This window comes from Pseudophryne corroboree, chromosome 9 (genome assembly GCF_028390025.1).
Source record: "Pseudophryne corroboree isolate aPseCor3 chromosome 9, aPseCor3.hap2, whole genome shotgun sequence".
In the NCBI taxonomy this organism is placed as follows: Eukaryota; Metazoa; Chordata; class Amphibia; order Anura; family Myobatrachidae; genus Pseudophryne; species Pseudophryne corroboree.
In genome coordinates, this window is record NC_086452.1 from 292,636,652 (window position 1) to 292,644,472 (window position 7,821).

The 7,821-nt window shown below is 41.7% G+C and overlaps 2 pseudogenes; one reads left to right on the forward strand and one right to left on the reverse strand.

The window, feature by feature from the left end:
- Positions 1 to 978: 978 nt before the first annotated feature.
- Positions 979 to 1,097, reverse strand: LOC134963530 (5S ribosomal RNA; annotated as a pseudogene).
- Positions 1,098 to 4,753: 3,656 nt separating this feature from the next.
- Positions 4,754 to 4,872, forward strand: LOC134963531 (5S ribosomal RNA; annotated as a pseudogene).
- The last annotated feature ends 2,949 nt before the right edge of the window (positions 4,873 to 7,821 follow it).

Consider the following 7,821-nt stretch of genomic DNA (forward strand, 5'->3'; position numbering starts at 1 on the left):
GCAAAAACACAGTGTCAGTGCTCCCTCTACATTGATAACACAATGCTGAGGAAAAACGCTATATTAAGTGTAATATTTTAATACTTATAGGTTGTTTTTAAGTCTTTTCCGGGGACTTCCGGTCCGGACTGAGGGTGGCGTCACTTCCGCCCCTCTTCCGGCGTCCGGTGCCTCCCTCTGCGCATGCGCCGGCCCCGAATGCTGGTAATCGGGTCTCCGAGCGCTACTGCGCATGCGCCCGTCTAGTGCGGCCTGATCATGTGACGCTTGATGACCCTGCTCCGGATTTCAACACGGCTTTCATTTTCTTGCGCTCATGCGCTCATCAAATGTAGTCTAATCGGGTGACATTTGATGTCCCTGCTAGTACGAAGTGCTGACAGATAATTCTATTGTAAAAAGTCCAATCCCGGCGGCCATTTTTGATGGGGAAATTTCAGATGTTTCATAATGGTACTCGTAAGCCGTGGATGTGTTTAAAAAGGAAGAAACAAAAGAGAGTAGTTTTAGTGCTTCAATTGCATTGTTGTGGTTATTAATTTTACCTAGTCCATACTTATAAACATTAGATATGGGTATATTCTATTATGTATGTATAGCCAATTGAGTTAATGAACAAAAACAATGGGGGCAGTGGCCAAAATATGTAATGATGATCAATATCCGCATTGCACAGTTAGGTGGGGGGCATAATGACCCCTTTAGAAATAAAAGAGTGTGTATTACACCTCATTTTACACGCGCACATGCGCATTTAGACCATGTACATTCCAGTGCGTATTTTAATCTTTATGTTCAAACAACAGATCTAGATATATATATATATATATATATATATATACATACACAGATTCCCCTGTGTATTCGGTTCATTCAATCTGGCATGGAGGCTGCACCAGAGCTCCCCATAGAGAATAATTGATTTCAGAAGAGAGGTTTGAAAAATAGAGGTACAGACATCCTCATATTCCTCTTTCAGAACTACAGCACCCAGTCTTCCATGATGGTCTCCCATCTATGTACTGGCTGGGCCCAACACTGCTTGGCTTCCAAGATCGGGCGGAATTGGGCATCTCCAGTGTGGTATGGCTGTAATGATGATGTGAACCGAGGTGTAGGAATGTGCATGGAAGAGGAGAGGAAAAAGGAGGAAAATAAGGAGGGTTGCTCTGGTGATAAAGAGGAGATGTAAAAACTGGCTTACGTTATAGAAACGGGGCTATTTCATAGCCCTCGTTGAAGCCGTCTGGATGCAGAGTGTTCAGTTCGAAAATCCAGTACATCTCCCTTCTGGATAGAAGGTTGGAGAGATCTCCACCTCTCTCTCCAAGCGCAACCATCTCGATACCTTTGAACGTTAGCTCCTCGGGGTCAGAATTGTGGCATAGATGGAAATGTTTCGACACCGCATGTGTCAGGACCTTGTTTTTGATGTTCCTCACGTGTTCCTGAATACGGAGCTTCAAGGGTCTCTTGGTTTTCCCAATATATTTCATCTTGCATGAACACTCCAGCATGTAGATAACCGAGACGGTGTTGCAGTTAATAAATTGTTTAATTGTATAGTCTTTGGTATCGCTGTTATTTTTGAAAGTTCTCCTATTGGGATGCAGATACCGACACACATTGCAGCGACCACATTTGTAGCACCCCACACATTTTGGCATTCTAGAGGGTACTTCCGGGTTTCTCAACATGCTTGGTGCCACAAGATCTTTGAGATTTTTAGACTTCCTGAATACCACAGATGGTTCTTTTGGGAGATAGTCTTTTAAAATGGGATCCATCAGGAGGACATTCCAGTGTTTTTTCAAAGTTCTTTTTATAAGGTGCTCGTGCCTACTGTATGTAGTGATGAACTTCACAGTGTCCTCCTTTTTCTCCCTTGTTTTATAATTTAGAAGGTGTTTCCTCTCAAGTTTCTTTACTTTGGCGTTAGCTTCTTCCAGTAGATGGTTCGGGTATCCTTTCTCCTTAAATCTTCCAGTATAGACTTGCAGCTGTTGGTCTCGGTCATCATTATTCTTACAGTTCCTGGTTATTCTGGTGAATTGCGAGAGTGGTATGTTATCCTTCCATTGTCGACTGTGGTTGCTCTTATAGTGCACATAGCTGTTCATATCGACCTTTTTGATGTAGTTCTCGGTAACCACTTCTTTCCCTGAGTGTGTCAGTACCAGGTCCAGAAATTCAATCTTATCCGTACTATCATTAGCAGTGAAGCGGAGGTTCATAGTGTTGTTAGATATATATAAAAAAAATTCTTTAAAACTTGAATCGTCGCCATCCCATATGATTAAAATGTCGTCTATATATCGTTTGTAAAAAACGATATTCTGCTGAAAAGGATGATCTTTAAAAATGTAGTCATTTTCCCATTGTCCCATAAAAAGGTTAGCAAAACTTTATTTTTTCCCTTTATTTCTTATAACCTCATCTTCGATGTGTTCTAGTTTCTTGTTAAGTACCTTTTCATTTATCTTGAAGTCCTCCTTATCTTTAAATACTTCCAGTTTTACCTCAGTCTCCTTGATCTCCGATTCTAGAGCGGAGATGATACGTTTCTTCTCCGTAATGAGTAATCGCATAAGTTTGACCGAACAGCTGTGGAGTGTATTATCCCATTCTTTAATGAACTCTGGATTGTCTGTTCCAAATGTGGGTTGCTTCATGATCCTGAGTCCCCTGGGTACTCTGTCCACGCTAATGTAGTGCTCTAGCCCCTTCACGTCCCACCATGCTTTCACTTCTTTGGTTAGGAGTCTCAGGACAACAAAAATATTGTCATAAAATCTGCTGACAAAGGGGGGGGTTGGTTGTAATGGATCGGGAGGCCTATGTTGAAGAGGCAAAAAGGCTTTTAGGGGACAAAAATTCTTATATACCACTCCCTACAGATCCGAAAGAAATGTATGCGGAGGAACTCAGAGGCATCCTCCTGAAAGGTTTCAGAAGTGAGATCCTCACCAAAGATGAATACCAATACCTTTTTAATTCCAACCCCACAACCCCCATTTTTTACTTTTTACCCAAAGTGCACAAATCTATGACTAATCCCCCAGGCAGACCCACTGTTGCTGGGATTGATTCCCTAACATCCCATTTATCGGAATATGTGGATGTATTTCTGAGGAAACACGTGATAAATCTACCAGCATATCTTAAAGACACTACCTCAGTTCTTAATCTAATGGAATCATTCGAATGGCAAGATACATATAGATGGGTCACCATTGATGTACAGTCACTTTATACCTGTATAGAACACGACAAAGGAATTGAAGCCTGCAATATTTTTTTGAGCAAAGATGGTCAGATCACAGATGAACACAGAATTTTTATATGCGAACTGATGAGTTTCATTTTAAAACGTAACTATTTTAAGTTTTTAAATGATTTCTTTCTTCAAATCTGTGGAACCGCCATGGGGACAATATTTGCACCAAGTTTTGCTAACCTTTTTATGGGACAATGGGAAAATGACTACATTTTTAAAGATCATCCTTTTCAGCAGAATATCGTTTTTACAAACGATATATAGACGACATTTTAATCATATGGGATGGCGACGATTCAAGTTTTAAAGATTTTTTTTTTTATATATATCTAACAACACTATGAACCTCCGCTTCACTGCTAATGATAGTATGGATAAGATTGAATTTCTGGACCTGGTACTGACACACTCAGGGAAAGAAGTGGTTACCGAGAACTACATCAAAAAGGTCGATATGAACAGCTATGTGCACTATAAGAGCAACCACAGTCGACAATGGAAGGATAACATACCACTCTCGCAATTCACCAGAATAACCAGGAACTGTAAGAATAATGATGACCGAGACCAACAGCTGCAAGTCTATACTGGAAGATTTAAGGAGAAAGGATACCCGAACCATCTACTGGAAGAAGCTAACGCCAAAGTAAAGAAACTTGAGAGGAAACACCTTCTAAATTATAAAACAAGGGAGAAAAAGGAGGACACTGTGAAGTTCATCACTACATACAGTAGGCACGAGCACCTTATAAAAAGAACTTTGAAAAAACACTGGAATGTCCTCCTGATGGATCCCATTTTAAAAGACTATCTCCCAAAAGAACCATCTGTGGTATTCAGGAAGTCTAAAAATCTCAAAGATCTTGTGGCACCAAGCATGTTGAGAAACCCGGAAGTACCCTCTAGAATGCCAAAATGTGTGGGGTGCTACAAATGTGGTCGCTGCAATGTGTGTCGGTATCTGCATCCCAATAGGAGAACTTTCAAAAATAACAGCGATACCAAAGACTATACAATTAAACAATTTATTAACTGCAACACCGTCTCGGTTATCTACATGCTGGAGTGTTCATGCAAGATGAAATATATTGGGAAAACCAAGAGACCCTTGAAGCTCCGTATTCAGGAACACGTGAGGAACATCAAAAACAAGGTCCTGACACATGCGGTGTCGAAACATTTCCATCTATGCCACAATTCTGACCCCGAGGAGCTAACGTTCAAAGGTATCGAGATGGTTGCGCTTGGAGAGAGAGGTGGAGATCTCTCCAACCTTCTATCCAGAAGGGAGATGTACTGGATTTTCGAACTGAACACTCTGCATCCAGACGGCTTCAACGAGGGCTATGAAATAGCCCCGTTTCTATAACGTAAGCCAGTTTTTACATCTCCCCTTTATCACCAGAGCAACCCTCCTTATTTTCCTCCTTTTCCTCTCCTCTTCCATGCACATTCCTACACCTCGGTTCACATCATCATTACAGCCATACCACACTGGAGATGCCCAATTCCGCCCGATCTTGGAAGCCAAGCAGTGTTGGGCCCAGCCAGTACATAGATGGGAGACCATCATGGAAGACTGGGTGCTGTAGTTCTGAAAGAGGAATATGAGGATGTCTGTACCTCTATTTTTCAAACCTCTCTTCTGAAATCAATTATTCTCTATGGGGAGCTCTGGTGCAGCCTCCATGCCAGATTGAATGAACCGAATACACAGGGGAATCTGTGTATATATATATATATATATATATATATATATATATATCTAGATCTGTTGTTTGAACATAAAGATTAAAATACGCACTGGAATGTACATGGTCTAAATGCGCATGTGCGCGTGTAAAATGAGGTGTAATACACACTCTTTTATTTCTAAAGGGGTCATTATGCCCCCCACCTAACTGTGCAATGCGGATATTGATCATCATTACATATTTTGGCCACTGCCCCCATTGTTTTTGTTCATTAACTCAATTGGCTATACATACATAATAGAATATACCCATATCTAATGTTTATAAGTATGGACTAGGTAAAATTAATAACCACAACAATGCAATTGAAGCACTAAAACTACTCTCTTTTGTTTCTTCCTTTTTAAACACATCCACGGCTTACGAGTACCATTATGAAACATCTGAAATTTCCCCATCAAAAATGGCCGCCGGGATTGGACTTTTTACAATAGAATTATCTGTCAGCACTTCGTACTACAAGAAAATGGCCGCCGTTTGTTGACATCCGGAGCAGGGACATCAAATGTCACCCGATTAGACTACATTTGATGAGCGCATGAGCGCAAGAAAATGAAAGCCGTGTTGAAATCCGGAGCAGGGTCATCAAGCGTCACATGATCAGGCCGCACTAGACGGGCGCATGCGCAGTAGCGCTCGGAGACCCGATTACCAGCATTCGGGGCCGGCGCATGCGCAGAGGGAGGCACCGGACGCCGGAAGAGGGGCGGAAGTGACGCCACCCTCAGTCCGGACCGGAAGTCCCCGGAAAAGACTTAAAAACAACCTATAAGTATTAAAATATTACACTTAATATAGCGTTTTTCCTCAGCATTGTGTTATCAATGTAGAGGGAGCACTGACACTGTGTTTTTGCAATGTAAAATGCATCCTCCAATTCTGAATCACTAATTGACAGGAAGTGATGTAACAATCACTTCCTCATTAGTATATGTATATATATATATCTGAGCTGTCCCACACATAGATCACCCCTTGATGAAGTCCAGATAGGACGAAACGCGTTGGGTGTTACCAGACTAAACCCATCTTCTCAAGTTAAGCAGTTTTATGGTTCTTTTTTATCTTGTCTATACCATCATTTTATGCAGTCTATGTTACCCATTTTTTAAAATATTTTTAGGAATAAATTCTCTGTATTTTTTAGTTTGCTCTAAAAAGTTTTTTTAACATCTTTTTTTTGTGATTTTAGTGGTGTTACTGTCTTTTACTGGTGTATTTAGTAATAAATTGACAACCTTTTTTTATATATTTAAGGTCTCCCAAATTCTATGTGACATCATTGGTCGCTTTGAAACACCTTATCCATCGTTCCATATACATGACCCATAAAGCACTTTACCAATGCTTTTTTCTTAAGGTGTAGCAGACGCCCTACTAAATTCAAGGGAGTGTCCTTCAAGGGAGATTATATAGGTGTATATATATTTACTTATATATTATTTGATTTCACGAAATATTTTCTTAATTTTTGGTCTAAACTACTAGTGTTGATTGGCGAACGCATATTGGCGCGGTTGGTTCACTCGCTTCACACACATATATATATATATATATATATATATATATATACACACACACACAATATGTGCAGATTATCAACTACGAACACATCTCAAAGCATGTAGGAGTACATATTACTGAATTCTGTTCTATACAGATCTTTCAAGTATTCAGACGCATTGCGAAGAAAACCACAGTATTGCACATAAAACTCATATGCAATAGGCACTAAAGTTAACTATTCATACTAACAAAAGTAGATAGAAATTTAGTGCTGTATAACCCGTACTCAGAGTCGGATACAGGGAGACTTACCCCACTTCCAGGATCGATCAATATGTTAGCGAGCGCTGAGTGGATCCAGACGCTACTAGTGTACACTGCCGCTCTGGTCATTTATTGTGAACACAGATGCTCAGTGAACGTTAGTGCATGCAGACGCTCATGTCTGCGACCCAGTCTCTTTGCGGTAAACCTTAGTGTATACAGACGCAGCGGACTATGCTGCAACCGAGTCCCCTCGTGGTAGCGTCTGAGACGGAAGTGAGACAATCTGTTCATGGCGGGAGACGCACGATAACTGGTCATGAACTGGGGGAAGGGGCGACCAGGAGAGCGTCTGCTGCTGACATCAACCTTAGGGATCGCAGCCTCAACTAATCCTGGCGCCTTATGATCCCTAAAGCCTAGCGCTGAAGCACCCATGGTGGCGGCGCGCCAGCTACTGTTTGGTAGTCTCCTCCCAAATCAGTGCAGCTGTGTCCGTATTCCCCTTCTAAGCAGAACCGATGCCTTACCTTCTCCCTGTGCTCTGGCCACAGCCTGGTAACGTCTGCTGGACCTGCTAGTAACATCCGACACAGACGCCCGTCGAGACAGCACTTGTACCGTGGGTAAGCGTTGTTTCGACACGGCGGAGAGTTGTTGGAGCGACTCTTTCCAATATACATGTAAGATGATGTTAGGAAAGATCACTCAAAAAACATAGTAAGACTATAAAAATAAATCAAATAAAGCTTAGTGCTGCCAAACCCAGCAGCCCTGTGACCATGGTCCGGCTCTTGCCACACCAAACAAAAAACTGATTTGACCGAGTCAGTGGGTGGGATTATATGGACGAGCCTGGTGCATTCTGGAAGGCTAGAAAGCTTGTGACTGTTTGGTGCCAATCCGCTGTCGCTCCATCATATCCCAATGTTATCCTGTGGATAACCTGTGGACCCTGCCGGAGAAAGAATGGCTTTCATTGCTTTAATTACAATACTGGTGCCCAAGATGGCTGCCTGA